The 18,638-nt window shown below is 40.4% G+C and overlaps 1 protein-coding gene and 1 non-coding gene across 6 annotated transcripts in view; both read left to right on the top strand.

Moving 5' to 3' along the window:
* The window catches only part of KANK1 (KN motif and ankyrin repeat domains 1), a 238,518-nt gene that overhangs the window by 33,876 nt on the left and 186,004 nt on the right, over window positions 1-18,638 (top strand). The gene's annotated exons all lie outside the window — the stretch shown is intronic.
* Window positions 18,085-18,191, top strand: LOC119473405. Its single transcript, XR_005202610.1, has one exon. It is a non-coding gene; the product is annotated as a U6 spliceosomal RNA (small nuclear RNA).

The following is an 18,638-nucleotide window of genomic DNA, read 5'->3' as shown; positions in this document are numbered from 1 at the left end:
TTTGATTTTCTGTGGTATCAGTTGTATAGTTGTATTGTTTTTTTTCATTTTTGAATTTATTTATTTGGATTTTCTGTCTTTATTCTCAGTTCGGCTAAAGGTTTGTCAGTTTTATCTTTTCTATTGTTGTTCTAGTCTCCATTTACTTCTGCTGTGATGTCCATTTTTTCCTTCTGCTGACTTTGGGCTGTTTATTATTCTTTTTCAAATTAAGGTGTAAAGTTAAGTTTATCTGAGATCTTCTTCCTTGATGTAGGAGTTTATTGCTGTAAAGTTCCTTTTAGTACTGCTTTTGCTGCATCTATTAAATTTTGGTTTGTTGAAACTCTCTCCAAAAAAAACCCCAAAAAACAAAACTGGAGGCATCATAAGACTTGATTTCAAAATATACTGAAAAGCTATATGAAAATAGCATGGTAATGGCGTAGAAACAGACATATAGACCAATGGAACAGAATAGAGAGCCCAGAAATAATTCATATTTACAGTTGGTGGCTCTTTGACAAAGTTGCCCAGCACACATAATGGGGCAAAGAGAGTCTCTTCAATAAATGGTATTGGAAAAACTGGATATCCACATACAGAAAAATTAAACCCCTTTCTCATACCATATACAAAAATCAATTCAAAATGGACTAAAGATTGGGGGCATAACTCAGGGGTAAAGGATTTGACTGCAAAATGGACTAAAGACTTAGTAAGATCCAAAAGTATAAAACTACTTGAAGAACTCACAGAGAAAAAGCTTTTTGACGTTCTGGGCAGTGATGTTTTGGATATGACCTCAAAAGTACAACAGAAGCAAACATAGACAAATGGGATTGTGTTAAACTAAAAAAAATTGTGCATAGAAAAGTAAACAATCAATAAAATGAAGAGGCAGCCTACAGAATGGGATAAAATGTTTCCAGGCCATACATCTGATAAGGGGTTAACATCTAAGATATACAACGAGCCCATACAACTCAGTAGCAAGAAAACAATCTGATTAAAAAATGAACAGAGGACCTTAATAGACATTTCTCAGTAGAATACATACAGATGACCAACAGGTATATCAAAAGGTGTTTAATATCATTAATCAGGGAAATGCAAGTTAAACCACTGTCAGCGGCTGGTTGCAGTGGCTCATGCCTGTAATCCCAGCACTTTGGGAGGCTGAGGAAGGCAGATGACTTGAGATCAGGAATTCGAGACCAGCCTAGCCACGTGGCAAAACCTCGTCTCTACTAAAAAATACAAAACCACAGCAAGATATTACCTCATACCTACTGGAATGGGTATTATCAAAGATGAAAAGTAACAAGTGTGTTGGAAAAATGTGAGACAAAGGTACCGTCTTACACCATTGATGATGTTGGTACAACCAATATGGAAAATAGTTTGAGTATGGAAATTCCACAGAAAATAAAAACAGAACTTCCATATGATCCACCAATCCTACTTGTGGGTATATATCCAAAGGAATTGAAATCAAAGAGATATCTGTACTCCTGTGTTCCTCACAGCATGATTTACAATAGTCAAGATACAGAGACAATGAAAGTGTTCTTCAATAGATGAATGGGTAAAGAAAATGTGGTATATGTGTACAGTGGAATACTATTAAGCCTTACAAAAGAAGAAATCCTGTCATTTGCAAGAACATAGATGAACCTATTCATAGATGAAATAGCCAGGCGCAGAAAGAAAAATACTGCATTATCTCACTTACATGTGGCACCCAAGAAAGTCAAACTCTCTCGCAGAAGCAGAGAGTGGAATGGTGGTTATCAGGGTCTGGGAGATTAGGGGTACTTAGGAAGATGTTGGTTCAAGGTAAAAAGTTTCAGTTAGTTAGGCCGGGCTTGGTGGCTCACACTTGTAATCTCAGCACTTGGGGAGACCTGGGCAGGTGGATCACCTCAGGCCAGGAGTTCAACACCAGCCTGACCAAAGTGATGAAACCCCATCTCTACTAAAACTATAAACATTAGCCGGGTGTGGTGGTGCAGCTGTAATCCCAGCTCTACTCAGGAGGCTGAGGCAGGAGAATTGCCTGAACCCAGGAAGTGGAGGTTGCAGGGAGCCGAGATCGCACCTTGCACTCAGGCTGGGCAACAAGAGTGAAACTCCATTTCAGGGTGGGGGGGAAAGCTTTAGTTAGGAAAAATATGTCTTAGAGATCTGTTGCACAGTGTGGTGACTATAGTTAATAGTGTATATTTGGCAATTGCTAAGAGATTAGTTCCTAAATGTTCTCACCACAAATAAGTGTAATGTGATGGATATGTTAATTAGCTTGATTTAATTTCACAAAGTCTATGTACATGAAAACATGTACATTGTGAATATATACAATTTTTATTTTTTAATTATAACCTTAATAAAAGTGGGAGGAAAAATGAAAAAAGGTAATAAGCCCTTAAAGGTAATAAGTCGTCACCCAACCTATTTATGAATATTTCTGTGTATTTTGAGACCATTGATGTTTGAAAACCCCCAAGCTTTAGACACACTGCTGCTTGTTTTTCCTTCTATGGAAGTCGGCACTGATCTCAATGACTTGTTCTCATTTCACCAAAGAATGACCGTTCTACATCGTGCTGTCTGTGGAAATGGAAAACTAGCAGCAATTTACAAGGTTTTCACTTCAAAAAACATAGCTCTGATTTTAAAAGGTAGTTATTACAAGACTTGACATTTCTCTAGTTAATTTCTATACCTATTGTTTTGACCCTTACCATCTTCAAAATCCAGGGTTTCTCTGTTAGGAGGCTCCATATCGTACTTCTTTAATCCTGGTAATTTCTTAAGTTTTTGTTTCCTACCTACCTATTTTCTTAGGCTACTTATATTAATTTGATTAATAAATATAACATTTCATGTTCTGTTACTATTTTTTTTTGAGACAAGCTTTTGTTTCCCAGGCTGGAGTGCTGTGGCATGATCAGGGCTCACTGGACCCTCTACCTCCTAGGCTCAGGTGCCTCCTGCGTAGCTGAGACCACAGGTGTGCACCATCATGCCCAGCTAATTTTTAATTAATTTATTTTTTTATTTGTAGAGCCAGGGTTTCGCCATGTTGTCCAGACTGGTCTCAAACTCGTGGAATCAAACAAGCCTCCCAGAGTGCTGGGATTACAGGCATGAGCCACTGCACTTGGCTCTTGTTAACTTCTTACGTCATTTCCACACCTTAATATATTTGAGGGCTACTTCTGTGTCATGTATGTATTTTAACATCGCTACAGCATCTGGTGCAGAAAGGGTCGTTCTGTAGTCTTGGTACTTCTTATCTTCCCTGTTGCTTATGAGCTGTGACAAATTTGATATTAGCAATTAACGGATGGACTGGCCAACAAACACTTTGTAGAGGAATAAGTGAGGCCGAAGCTGGTGGATGATGCAAAGCTGGGATGTAGCATACTCCGTTGGGGCACCAGACAAGCAGAATAAGGGCCCTGATAGGGAAAGTACGGGCTGTTAGGGGCACGTAATCCTGGGAACATTAGTGGGAGGTGGAGGTCAGAGAGTTGGAGCTGAAACCTGTTGGTGAGGTGGAGTTAGCCAGGTGAAGTGGTAGATTTGGGGAAGAGGAGAGGAAGGGGAGCATTCTGTGTTTAGAACTGAAGAGAGTTTAGTGTGTGATCATTGGGTGGTTTGGGAGGATAGGTCATAAAGAGCCTGGTAAACTGTTAGGAAACTTTGAACTTTATCTCAAGGGTGGTGGAAAATCACTGACAAGTTTTAAGTTGGTGAGTGAAGCTGGCTGGAAGGGTCCCTCCAGCTTGGGTATATGAGGATGGCCTGAGAATGGAGGCACCTGTAGTAATCTCCAGTGAGAGAAATTATAGGCTGAGCTGGCCTTGGGGCTGGAAAAACATGGACATTCGTGGTTTAGGAGTAAAATCTCTGTGAGTTCATTAAATGGGGAGAGGGGAAGCAGCAAGCCCAGTGCCCAGACTTCTGGGACTATCTGGCTGCTACTCAGTGAAAGGAAGCCTGGGACATTCATGAGAGAGGATGATGAGCTCATTTATGGGCAGATTGAGTTCAAGCGTCTGCAGGTCATTGAAGGGGAAATGTGAGCCTGAACCCTGCATTTGGAAGTTCAGAAAAGAGAAAGAGTTCAAGTTCTGGGAGTCTTTCCCATGTGGATGGTAACTGCAGCAGATGAGGTAGTAAGATTACCTAGTTAGAGATGGGGGAACAGAAGAGGGCTTAGTGCAGAACTCTGAAGAGCAGCCAGCAAAGGAGACTGAGGAGGAATGGACAGAAAGGATAGAGGAAACCTTCAAAGGTGCATTCCAAGAAGGCAGTGGTTACCAACATTAGCGCCTGCAGAGCCGTGAGAAGTGAGTCATTTCTGCTGGGCTTAGCAGCAAGAAGTTTCGGGGGCTTCATGACAGAGTGACAACATATGGATATGCAGTACTTCCGTTGGCCAGTACAGAGACCCCTTTATTTCCCCCGCCGCCCACCCCACCCTGAGGTGGAGTCTTACTCTGTCTTACTCTTACTCCCAGGTTGGAGTGCAATGGTGTGATCTTGGCTCACTGCAACCTCCGCCTCCTGAGTTCAGGCGATTCTTCTGCCTCAGCCTCCCAAGTAGCTGGGATTATAGGAGTGTGCCACCATGCTTGGCTAATTTTTTTGTATTTTTAGTAGAGACGGGATTGCCCTGTTGGCCAGGCTGGTCTCGAACTCCTAACCTCAAGTGATCTGCCCACCTCGGCCTGCCAAAGTGCTGGGATAATAGGCATGAGCCTCAGTGCTTGGCCAGTACAGAGCCTTTGAGGACATTAAAAACTGTGTGCCCTTCTGGATGGACACAGTCCCTGACTTGGTGAGTGGACCATGCATGGGACTTTAGCTCTTACATGCCACCTTAGCTGGGTGCACTTGTTTAGAGTGCAGAATACACCTTCCATGCATGGTGGCCAAGCATACATCTGTACTTCCCAATCTAGGGCAGTGTTCCCAGGGGACATTTGGTAATATCCGAAGAAATTTCTGAATGTTACAACGGAACCAGAGAGGGTAGGTGCTACTGTCATCTAGTGAATAAAGGCCAGAGATGCTGCCAAACACCCTGCGGTGTCCAGGACAACCCCTAACAACAGAAAATTATCCAGCCTCAAATACCAGTTGTGCTCAGAAACCCTGGTGTCTGTGAACCTTTCAAGCTCATGGGAAAAGTCGGTGAGAGAGGGTGATAGCTGGAGGTGGGTGGACCTGAAACAGTCTCCTTACATATGTTGCTGCAGTCTCATTTGCTTGTGGCAGTTTTCACCTTACCTCTCCCACCTGTCTACCATAGAACTCTGATTCATCAGGTTGTAGGTTTTCAACTGTTTATTCTCATGTAGCCATTTTCACTACTCCCTCTCCTGCCCTCACTCCCCATGACAGGTAAATTCTGTAATGCAAGGCAGTCTTGTGTCCTTATTTCTGTTTGTGGACACACTGTGAAACATCTGTATTTTAATAGTATCTGTCAGGAAATTGTATATTGGCAAGCAAGTATGGGCCAATCTAAAGTAGCCCATACTTCATAGCTATGTTGATAAGGCTTTAATGCCCCTTGACTGTCAGGCTTGGAAAAAAGACAGGAAGTATTCCTTGTCTTTGGAAATGAGCCTACTCTGGCTTTGGGAAGAAAAGAGTACAAATGGTTCTCACCAGATAGAGTTGCAGCAGCTCTCCCAGCATTTTGGGAACAAATCAGGTCATTATCTCAACAATGTCAAAACCGTGTTCCCAGATCAGTTGTTGTCTGAAACATTTGGGGCTAATGCAGAGGAGAATTAATTAGCAGCTCCCTCTCTTGGTGTTCTTTTTCAGCCTTCTCAAATTGCACCACGAGAGTCCCTTAGACATGCTGGCTGCTCATTTGATAATCTGTGTTTTTCTCAGTACAAAAGGTTGCTGGCTAAGTTTTCTGAGCCCCTCTAATGTCAGGCTGACAGTGTCTTGGGTTCAATTAACAAGAAAATTTACAGTAACATTTTGTCAATGAAGAAGTACTTGAATTCACAGATCTGTCTTGGAAAGCCCTGGGTAAGTTTGAAGAGCCAAATTGCCTTTTTTGTTTTCAGAAATATTTTACCCTGAAACAGTGTATAAATCTAAAGCCTATGCAGGAATGAAAACAAGTTTGAGTATTAAGATTTGGCACAGAATGTGTGCAAGCAGTGAGACTGTATGGGTTAAAAACAGGAAGTGTCTTAAAGATGGTTACAGGGAGATGGATTAAAATAAACTGCTGGCCATGTTGCATCTGAGATAGGCCTCAGTTGTGGGCATATTCCCTTCCTAATTAATTACTTTCTATTAAATTGTCTTTCATATAGTTTCAAAGATAGGGCTAGTGATAATTCTCTTCCTGTATGATATAAGCATGCTTGTGTCTATATGACTGCTTGATCTATGACTCCACAAAATAGTAAAAGACCTTGTAGCTTTTACATTTCTGTAGTGGACTGGCCCATGCTGTGGAAGAGGAAGGTGGTGGACAAAAAATGGTAAGTTTTAGGCTGAAAGATACTGATGTTAAACTTTATTTCTCATTATGGCAGTCTTTCATCATGTAATTTAGAAAGCTTGAGATCATTTAACTTTTGTTTTTTTTCTTAGGACTGCAGGAAGTATTGATAAACATCTGTTTAAGTTCTCTATACCATGAAATCCATAATCTTCCCTCATAACCATGATAGCATATGGTTTTCTATAGTTAAGAAAACTATTTCTCATGTATTTTATGGTTTGGCCAAATCCTTTTATTACATGAGTACTTAAAAAATTCCTTATGAAAATATCTTGAGAAAAGAATATTATGGATAAATAAGGGAAAGTAATTGAGATAATTCTTATACCTTCATATCAGCAGTCATTCTAAACCACTTTGCACACCGTCAGTAAAAGTGGTTATAAAAGGTTTTTCTCACTTCAGGCAGCCAGCAAAAGATCCTTCAGGGAAGGGTCCCAGCTTTTTCTTGGTGTTACTTTAATTATTAATTCAGGAGGGCTTTTTAAAGGTTTGTCAGTGAGATAATTGGAAGGTTTCTGAGCTTTTTATTGCTATAGGTAAACTTGGTACTTCAAATCCTCAGCAGCATGTACAGATGCCCCCATATGCTTTCTGGGATGACTTCAACACTAAATAGCAGGGATAATTCTCAAGAATGTTAATGAAAAGAATGTAAACAGATAAGCATTTATTTGCACAAACAGATATTTGTGACTTCTGTGAAGAAATTCTAGTAAGTGTAATATAGGAAATTTTTATAAACAAATACCCCTTACAAATTTACCAAATTTTTTTAGTCGAGATTTTAAAAGTTTTATAATGACCATGTTATGTTTTTGTAATAAAAATAAAATAGAGCCTAGGCATGGTGGCTCACACCTGTAATCCCAGCACTTTGGGAGGCTGAGATAGGAGGATTGCTTGAGCCCAGGAGTTCAAGACCAGCCTGGGCAACGTAGTGAAATCCTATCTCTATTTTTAAAAAATAAAACAGAGGGGAACAGCAAATGCAAATATATAAATGACAGAAATTTTATGATCTAATCAAAGAACAGTCATTGCATGAAATTATAGATATGGTCACATAAAGTTACCTTTTTCATTATAATTCCGCCAATAATTACATCTAAAGTTTCTTTTCTTTTTTTTCCCTACTTCTTCTGCAGAAAAACAGAGGGCAAGGAAATCTGTGTGAATTTTCAGCTCTTCACCTTTTCTTCTCTGATTTTATTTCTTCCTCACTCTTACTTTGACAGTACTCCCAGGCCTCTTGTTCTCAAACCTTTCAGAGAGAATAGAGAAGACCCCCTCCTAGAACCTTCCTGTTTAAGGTTTCCCTGTTGACTTCCTATAGTGGATGTGACTGCGTGTCAGGTGCCAGCTGAAGACCCCTGTCACCGACTTTGCCCTGTGGGAAAAGAGTAAACAATGGCCTCCTCCTATGGCTGGCTTCTTTCATATGCAGGCTCTCCAGCTTGCTAGTGACAAGGAGTCGTTCATGGCAGGATAGAACTAAACTGGTAGATGAAAGCTCCGCAGTGCTTCAAGACAGGCTCCCGTTCATGTTTAGCAGCTTTCCTTCCTTCATAATAAAAACTAGCCTTCCTTAGGGAGTGCTGTTTTTTCCTTCCTTTTTCTATTCTGGTTCCAACAGCTGTCTCAACACAGCCTGAGATGGGGAGCAACCTGGCTTCCACTGACCATAGCTGTATTGTGGGGGTGTGAAAGAGAAGCCACCTTTTCCTCCCTCTGCCTGAGACACCTGGTGCCTTTGTTCTTTCTCCTAGTCGTTCTCTGGGGCACTAGTGGCTGTGACTGTATGATATAGGAGCTAGGAAGCGGGGGAGTAAATCTTCATGCAGGTGGCAGCTATTGTCTGTGTGGAGGAAACAAGCCTGGTTCTTCCTGGGGCTGCTTTCATCTCCTCTTAGCTTCCAGAGGGTAAAATGAACCTTAATGGAGGTTGGGGGATGGCACACACACACAGTCCTGGGTTGAGGGGGTGGTGGTCAGAAAGTTCTCTAGGGAAATATACAAAGGAGAATTAACACTGGGGTGGGTTTTGGTCCTTTCTCTTCACATAACTGACATCTTTCAAAGCAAGGACTTGCTTTCTGGTGTGGAATGTCAGCAGTCTCAACACCACTGAGTTGGATGCAGGATAATTATTCAGAATCATGAGTACCTGTTTGCAAGCAATCACCACATTGCAGTTGGGATAAATAAGCAGACAATCTGTGGTAGGTTCCCCAGTGAGGTTGTAATTTTAAGTATTGTTTTGGATATTGGTAATTCTAAAGAGATGCTTCAATCTTAACTGGATTTTATGAAAGCTGGTTAGGTTGTTTATTACCAAAAAAACCCTCTTACTATTCAATATCATGATGCCTAGCCACTCATTTCACCCCACATCCATACATGAAGCCTGACTGTAGATCTTGAACAACATATTTCTTTGGGATAAGCAACAAGGACAGGTAAGGTATCTTATCAAAACACCACTATCAGGGCCAGGTGGCATGGCTCACACCTGTAATCCCAGCAGTTTGGGAGGCTGAGGTGGAAGGATTGCTTGAGGTCAGGAGTTTGAGGCCATAGTGAGCTATCATCATGCCACTGCACTCCAGCCTCAGCAACAGAGGGAACACCCTGTCTCTAATAAAACAAAAACATCACACCATTGTCAGAAACTGACTTGGTCTCCTTTGTTCAGTTAAATTTCCTCATGTATAAGGCAGTGGCCAGCAGCCTAAGAAGATACACAAGCTCTTCACTGTGTATGTTCGGCAGTGTGGGAGTTACAAGGTTGATTGTAAGGCCCAGGAGTTTTTTCTCCCTAACAATTTTATGTTATCCTATTTCTTTTTCCATCCTTTCTCTGAGCTGTCTTTTTACTTTATTAAACTCTTCTTTTCCCAGACTCCAGAATAATTTCCTGTGATATGTTTTAGCAGTTTTTCCAAGAAAAGGCTCCAGGAGTCTTTAAATCCATCCCTATTTCTGCTGTATCTTTGTGCCTCACATCTTGAGAGAAATTGAGCGGTAGAAAGGAAAGGAAAGCTGAAAAAGAAATGGGTGAGGTTGGAAAGCCAGGATGGAAAATTGATGGGAATGAATAAGGAACCTGATGTGAGCTGGCGCGGCAATTCATGGTTAGTACAACATATGTCGCTCAGTGTAACCAGATTGCCCTAAGCTCAGGCAGTTCTCCCCCTCTGTTGCCTGGGGCTTTTCCCAGTTATAATAAAGGTGGAAAGATAAAGAGAAGAATGAGGGCAAGCAGAAAACAGGCACATTTGCCTGTTTCCCTCTTTTTATCCAGATTGAGTAGACGGGAGGTATAGCTGTTACCCATCATGGTATTTCATACCAGATTCAGTCTACCAGTTTGGTTTTATAGGTATGATTTCCAATTTTGAATCTGAAGTTAGCTGTCCATTTAAATTCAGAGGGTCCACAGTTTTTCAGATTGTTCTTGATTCTGCTTTTGGAAACCAGAAAGATGTTGAATTTGCTTTTCATCTGGCAAGATTGCACATCTGTGAACCCAACTGATCTGAAAGTGTTTACCTCTTAACTCTATGAAGTTAGCTGGTAACTCTGGATGGCTGAGACAATGCCAAGGACCCTTTATAATGGTTACTCTCATCTGTGCTCCAAACGCTCCACTTGGTGCTAGAAATACAGCAGTGAACAGACATGGTTCTTGCTTCCACACAGCTTGCAGTTTAGTGGGGCAGACTGATGATAGTAAAAGACATGATCAGTGTTATTATGATGGTGGTAAGAGTTACAAAAATAAAGGGCAAGGTGCAGTGTCTCACGCCTGTAATCCCAGCACTTTGATAGGCCAAGGCAGGAGGATGGCGTGATCCCAGGAGTTGGAGACTACCCTGGGCAACATAGCAAGACCTTGTTTCTACAAAAAAAATCAAAAATTAGCTGGGTGTGGTGATGTGCATCTGTGGTCCCAGCTATCTAAGAGGCTGAGGTGGGAGGATCACTTGGGCTCAGAAGGTCAAAGCTGCAACAAGCTGTGATTGTGCCATTGCACTCCATCCAGCCTGGGTGTGTGAGACCCTGTCTCAAAAAAAACAAAAATAAAGGGAGCATTTAACAGGAGGATCTAATGTAGCCTAGGCAAGAACGGTATTCTTGAGAAGTGATGTAAGACCTGAAGGACTGAACGAGTTGTCTCTGCGAAGATTGGCGGTGGGTGCTATGAGAGGGAAAAGTGGAAACAGCATATGCAAAGACCCTTAGGTAGAAAGGGGGGGTCTGGCCTGCTTGTGTGATTACTGTGGGAGAATGAACAGGAAGAAGACAAAGGTAGAAGCAAGAAGACCAATTAGGAAGCTCAGGGACTTGCCTAACTAAGGTCAGTTAGCTGGTGATTGGCCAAGCTGAGACTCAAACTCCGGATTTTTATGAAGGCCCCACACCCTCATCTCCTCAGCGGTTGTTAAACAGTGTTTGATAACGGTGTTCTTGTCAACCTGGCACATATCTAAAAGATTCTTATTTGACTTTTTTTTTTTCACATTGGCTTTTTGACCTTTTAAATATAATACGTTTTAATATTACGTTATTAGCTGCAAAAAGGAAGGGAACTGCTCATTTGAATGAACCAGAAGAAACTTGGAATTTTGCCTGCCTTCTGCTTCAACCCTGCCAAAATGTAATTTCTTTAATTCATCAAATCACATTCTTGACTAATCTGCTCAAGTCTGTACTACGCCTTGGCCTTTTTCCCTATGACAGTTTAGGGATCTTTAAAGAAAATATTTTGAAATGTTTTCTCTTGATCTGGGTATTTGTGGTTAGATATTGCATACACTGCTTTTATTTGCAGAATGAGCTATTTTTCTACCATGAGATCCTTTGTTAGAAATGAATGTGATTGTGGCTGGTTGCAGTGGCTCACACTTGTGATGCCAGCACTTTGGGAAGCCAAGGCAAGAGGATAGCTTGAGCCCAGGAGTTTGAGATTAGCCTAGGCAACATAGCAAGACCCCATCTCTACAAAAAAATTAGAAAATTATCCAGGCCTGTTGGTACATGCCTGTTGGCACAAGCCTGTAGTCTTAGCTACTTGGGAAACTGAGGTGGCAGGATTGCTTGAGCCTAGGAGGTTCAGGCTACAGTGAGCCAAGATTGTGTCACTGCACTCCAGCCTGGGTAATAGAGCAAGACCTGTCCTGAATGCAGTTGTAGTTTTGTCACCTTTATTTAAAAAAATCATTTATCATGTGGTTGCTATGAAAAGCAATTCAGATGTTTACAACCTCTTCCTTCTCAGGACTTAAGTATGTTCAGGAGTATTTAAAATGAAATAATTCTTTTAGCTAATAATGATAAAATTACTGTGGAGCATTGCTATTTTGTGCCATGCAATCGGCTTTACACACTTTTGATTTTTCTCCCTATGTTGAAGGATATACTTAATTTTTAATTGTACACTTGGGGAAACTGAGGCCTGAAGTGGCTGAGTTTTCTAAGAGCACCCAGGTGGAAAGTGATGAAGCTGAGTCTTCAGCTTCATCAGAGTCCTTGATCTTCAGCACCCTGTAGTTCTGGTTCATTTTAGGAAGTTACCGGAAGTCACCTTAAATGCTGAGAACCTGCGTAACACAGGATGGAGTAAATGTGAGTAATGTAATGAAGTGTTTCCTTAAAAACTGTTGTAAGCATTTTATTCCAGAAACCAAGTATGAGAAGCCAATTGTTAAATTTCTTATTAGTCATCCTCTTCTGCACTTTTGGTAAATTCAGAGCTTCTTCTATGCGAATTTACTTTTATAGGAATGTTATAAAATCAGTACTTAGAAATATTATAAAATAAACTGTACTTAGTAGGTTTAATGGAAATTAAACCCTAATATAATGGCAATCTGAATGATCATTTAAAAAATATAATTTATAGCAGTGGTTCTCAAACTTTAGTGTGCATTTGGGTCCCCTGGAGGATTATGTTAAAACACAGGTAGCTGAGCCCCAACCCCAGACTTTCTGATTCAGGAGGTCTGGGACTGGCCTACAAATTTATATTTTTGACATGTTGCCTGCTGTATTAGGGTTCTCCAGAGACACAGAATAGATATATTAGAAAGCAGATTCATTATAGGAATTGGCTCATATGTTTATGAAGGCCAGGAAGTCCCAGATGTGCCCCAAGAAGCCTCAAGATCTCCCGTCTGCAAGATGGCCTTGGGTGTAATTCAGTCTGAGTCTGCGGGCTGTGAACCTGGGAGCACCTGGTGTAAGTTTCTGTCTCTGTCTGAACCTGAAGATCTGAGAACCAAGTGCACTGATGTCTGAGGGCAGGAAAAGATGGAAATTCTAGCTCAAGCAGAGAGCATGTATTTGCCTTTCCTCTCCCTTTTTGTTCTATTCTGGCCCTCAGTGATTGGATAATACCCATCCACACTGATGGGCATCCACATTGGTGGTCTTGTTAACCCTTTCCCACTTAGAGAAAAAAGTGCAGCTTGTGGCCAGCACTCATTTAATTTTACATAAACACGTTCTTGGAGGCTGAAGCATATCTGATTTTCAATGTGAACATAAAATATCCTTTTTTTTTTTTTTTTTTTTGAAATGGTATCTCGCTCTGTTGCCAGGCTGGAGTACAGTGGCATGATCTCAGCTCACTGCAACCTCCACCTCCTGGGTTCAAGTGATTCTCCTGTCTCAGCCTCCAGAGTAGCCGGGACTATAGGCATGAGCCACCCTGCCCAGCTAATTTTGTATTTTTAGTAGAGATGGGGTTTCACCATGTTGGCATGATGGTCTTGATCTCTTGACTGTGTGATCTGCCTGCCTCAGCCTCCCAAAGTCCTGGTATTACAGGCGTGAGCCATCATACCTGGCCAGAAAATATTATTTCTGTATAGAACTAACATCAGAATGATCTGAATTATCAGAATCTTCTATTTAGAAAAATTCAATTCATCAAATGGATCTTCCATCAACAACTGTTAGAGAATGGTGTTAACATCACTTAGAGGAATGCTGTGTTTGCTAGGATTTGGCATTTTTAGCAGTCGAGAATTACTATATTTTGTAAATGGAATGCCACTACTAAAAACAGAATCCTATAAATAGGGTGATATCTTTTGTCTCCAAAGTCGATATACTAGAAAAATGTGAAAATGATTTTTAAAAAAAGATATTTTATGGCAAGGTTATCTTGGGGTAAACACTGCAGCTGCAAGCACGTGGGCAAGTATTCTCAGGGCATACGGGAAGAGGGTTAGTGAAGTCTACTAATTCAAATGCTGATTTCTTCTGGATACACCAAAAATAATGTTTTACCAGCTACCTGGGCATGCCTTAGTCCAGGCAAGTTGGCATGTGAAATTAACCGTTATACCAGGTAATGTTTCTGCTGCTGTTCTGGGGACCACATTTTGAGAATAACTAGTAAGTAGTAAGACAGTAGAACCCCTAGATAGTAATAAGTGCTAGTGAAATGAGCTGGCAAGTAACTAATCCCTGAGAAAGCCATTTCTTAGTCTCATACCACATCCTTCAAAGCAGGATGGCAGTCTGATGTCAAAGGTGTCCATAGTCAAAGGTGGTACGATGACTCTATGGAGCCATTACCACTATTGGGAAGACAGTGGGAGCAGCTGCCTCCCCTACCTTCCACACTATGTACATGATGGCACATGACTTAAATGTGCAAAGTGTACAATGTCAGCTTTATGTTGATAAAGTCTTCTGCTCAGTCTGCTTATGTATATGGCATAGTCACCATACTGCTAAATTAAATGAATCAAATCAGTGAAACAAATAAGGATTCAGATACCAATTAGGTAAAATAACTGCAGTTTGTATATGATGGGGTTTACCCTTTTTCTAGAATGTTTCAGTGTCAAATCTTAGCTGAGTTTCTCGCTCTTCTTGGAGTGACTGAAAGTTTGCTGAAATAACTGTAAAAGCTAAGACTCCTATTTGGCTAGAAACTAAATCACAGAGGCTGGTTTACTAAGCTTTAAGAAATTCCTTCAGATTTGATGTGTCCAGACTTGTACTGAAATATGAAAGACTCAAATTTACAAGATCTGTGAGTTCCCAGTACATAAGTGTTTTTAAAAATGTGTTTCTCAAAATACAATTAGGAAAAAATCCCTTTGAAATGCTAAAACTACCTTTAGTAGTGATAAAGATGCTGACAACTCCTTCTATTTAAATAAAACAAACAACTTTTAACCTTAATGATGTTATAATAACATCATTAACTTGTGGAGACAAACATCAGTGCTCACATTTAAAATAATCATTAAACATTTTCAGAGTTATACTTAAGATGACTTTTTAATCATACTATAAAATATTACTGCAAGTTGTTGGAGGGGTACTAAGTTGTAGTTCTTATTTCTTCCTTCTCTAGAGTCTGTATTGGCTTTACTTTGGGGAGAAAATCCCCAAAGAATTGTAACTGAATACAGAAGCATTTTCCAAAATTTTATTTTAAAGAGAAGTTTTTGAGCTACTTCTGATAATAAACCTCAAAAACTGAGAAGTATTAGAATTTATCTTGGTTAATTTTCTTTTCTTTTTTTTAATTAATGAACATGCATTGCTTATATAAAACACTTCTCTGTGTGTGTCTATATCTGAGACAGACAGGAGTTCAGTGTGAGTTTAGTAATTCCCAGGGAAGACTTTGGGAACCTTGGTTTCTGAGTTGTGCTCTCCTCTCAGTATGTGGTGATTCTTAGTCTCTGGATTCAACCAGATCCAGTTCTGAGTCTCATGGAGTTAGCCATGATCATTTTAAACTTAGAATTTTTTTTTCTTCTTCTTCTTCTTTTTTTTTTTTTTTAAGATAGAGTCTCACTCTATTGCCCACGCTGGAGTCCAGTGGCTCCATCTCAGCTCACTGCAGACTCTGCCTCCCGAGTTCCAGTGATTCTCCTGTGTCAGCCTTCCAGGTAGCTGGGACTGCAGGCACGTACCACCATGCCCAGCTAATTTTTGTATTTTCAGTAGAGACGAGGTTTCACTATGTTGGCCTGGCTGGTCTTGAACTTCTGACCTCAGGTGATCCACCTGCCTTGGCCTCCCAAAGTGCTAGGATTACAGGCATGAGCCACTGCACCTGGACAAACTTATAATTATTAGAGTGCTATGATGTACAAAGGTGCTTATGAAACTAAAATTTGGAGAATTAAATTAGATACAATGACCATAAGAGTTTCCTTTTTAATAGCTATTTTTCATTACTTCATTTATCCAAAGTGAAATGTTAAAAGCTGAAGTCCTTGTTCCATTAAGATAATTCTGTCATTTATCCAATTACTCTCCTTACTCAAATTAAAGTCCTACCCGCTTCGGTGCTTTCTCTCTGGCTCTTGCCCTGCTTCATGATGTTCCTGAATGGTTTAAGTTTTCTTTGTTTATTTTTTCACTTTCGTGGACCAGGCCTCCAATTTAATTCTTTTAGTTGAATGAGCTTCTTTCTCCCTTGTTACAGACTCACTTAGGGCTCATTCCTTTGCCTTAGTCCCACTATGGTGTCAGTAATGACATGCAATATGGGGACTTCGTTTGGTCTCCTTTTTGAACAAACTAACTGTAACAAGATGTCTTTGAGATGATAAAAATTTGAATATGGATTGAGTTCTCGATGATAAGATATTGTTAATTTTGTTAGGTTTATTAATGGCATGGTAGTAAGTTTAAAAATAAATTTCTGGCCAAGTGTGGTGGCTCATGCCTGCAGTCCTAGCACTTTGGGAAGCCAAGGTGGGAGGATCACATGAGCCTGAGAGATTGAGCCTGTAGTGAGGTGAGATTGTGCCACTGCACTCCAGCCTGTGCAACTGAGCAAGACCCTGTCTGAAAAGTAAAAAAACACAAAAAACAAAACAAATTTATTCCTTAGTTATAAATGCACATTGATGTTTTTATAAGTGAAAAGATACATTGTTTTGGTTTTGCTTTAAGATTTCCATCAAAAACAGAGAAAGAGGGAATATATTAAAAGGACTGGCAAAATATTGATCATTGTGGAAGCTTAGTGATGGGTGTATTGTATTCATTATAGCATTCTCTTTTGTATATATTTGAAGTTTTTCATAATAAAAGGTTTAAAAAATTAGAACAAAAATGAATGTGGAGTTTCAGGATCCTACCACATGTTTCTAAAGGTACTTTAAGTGACAATGGGGAAAAGTGTCCATATCATTCTGGAGTTTAGGACAGGGAATTTTTGGTAGGTGGCTATTGAAAAATAGCCAGACTGTTAGTCAAAAGTGTACATATGATCTCATGACCACAGATAGTAATGTAGTAGACAGATCACAAAAGTAGTAATCCTTGGTTGAGGAAGAACAGGAGAAGGGAGCCCAAGAAGTCACTGAGGCCCCTCGCAAGAAATAAGGAAATCTGTTTTGTAAAAGGACCTGTACAGCCAGGTGTGGCAGCTCACACCTTCATAATCCCAGCACCTCTCACGAGGTGAGAGGACCACGTGAGCCCAGAAGCTTGAGACCAGCATGGGCAACATAGCAAAACCATCTGTACAAAAATATTAGCTGGGCATGGTGGCACACGCCTGTGGTCCCAGCTAGGGAGGCTGAGGTGGGAGGATTGTTTGAGCCTGGGTTGTTGAAGCTACAGTGAGCTTGAGCCTGGGTTGTTGAAGCTACAGTGAGCTATGATTGTGCCACCACATTCCAACCTGGGTGACAGAGTGAGACACTCTCTCTGTCTCTCAAAACAAAACAAAACAAAACAACCCTATACAAACAATGGTAGGAATGTCAAGGAACCCAGGAGTGGAGAGAGGATTAGTCAGATCCTGTGAGAGTAGGTAGAGAAAGAGGATTAGTCAGATGCTGTGAGAGTTGGTGGAGAAGGCCAGTGTAGAATGAGCAGGCACCTTTGAAAAGTCTAGAGGAAAATCTTAGAAGGGCATGAAGGAATAGCATAGCAAGGAAGGCTAGACCAATGATCTGGAGCTGTTCTGTTAGGTAAGTAGGATATCCAGAGATAGCAAACTGCTCACCGTAGGAAATAGGGGAAATAGAGGATAATTGAGGATATCCCACTGTTATTTGTGGCAGTTATGTTCTAAAAAGTCACTATGGACATAATTGGTGAATACTGAGTCATTGCTCCTAGGGGAACAATACAGTTAGATTCCTGTGAGCCTCTGGTTGTAACAATGTCAACCAATCAATACATAGCTTTGTTTTACATGTGTTTCTGTTTAAAGACACCTTGTTTAATATACATTGTTGATTCATTAACATTGACCTCATGGCCAAGAGCACTATATCTCATGCCTGAATGAAGTTTATCCAATGCATCTCTTCTCCCTAAGGCACATCATGGCCTTGTTGTGATTAAGAACATTAGGCAGCACTAAGGCATGATGTTTTGGGCTCATTTTAAACAGTAAAATCGCCAGCAAACCCACAAAAATGGAAAAAAAAATTGCCCTAAAAACTGGCCACAAAAAGGACATTTGTTTATAGCATAAGGGCTAGAACAAAGGGTGTAGGCTGGTGGTTTGGCTTCAGCCAAACTTTGTATATGGAGTGATTCAAATATTTTGGTGTGTGCTCACTTCAGTGGCTCATATACTAAAATTGGAGTGGTACAGAGAAGATTAGTATGGCCCCTGTGCAAGGATGACACACGGATTCATGAAGCGTTCCATAATAATAAAAGGAAAAAGTTCAGTCCTCTACACTTGTGTACAAATGACCATGAGGATTGGTCTTCGGGCTATAAATAGGTTTTAGTGAGTAGACGCATTTGCATATGTGGAATCCATGAATAATAAGGATGTACTGTATTTTTTCATCTTTATTTCTTAATTGACAACTGTGATCTTTATTTTTAATGAGCCTTTTTGGGGAGCTTATTGATACGCATTGAGTGTTTTTCCCAGAGATTTGTCACTTTCTTGTGAATTGTCTAGTCTGTTCTTTTGGTTTTACAGATTTATTCTAAACTAAAAGTTAATGGTAGTTGCTGTTTATGATTTCTGGCAAAGGTTTTTGCAGAGATCATCCATTTAATATTTTTGTGCACTGAAGTTTTCAATTGTAAAGTCAACACTGTCATTCACTTGTGATTTTCATTTTTTCCAAGCTTAGAAAATTTGAAG

This window comes from Cebus imitator, unplaced genomic scaffold, assembly GCF_001604975.1.
Source record: "Cebus imitator isolate Cc_AM_T3 unplaced genomic scaffold, Cebus_imitator-1.0 Scaffold155, whole genome shotgun sequence".
Lineage (NCBI taxonomy): Eukaryota > Metazoa > Chordata > Mammalia > Primates > Cebidae > Cebus > Cebus imitator.
This window is presented reverse-complemented; position numbering and strand designations above follow the sequence as displayed.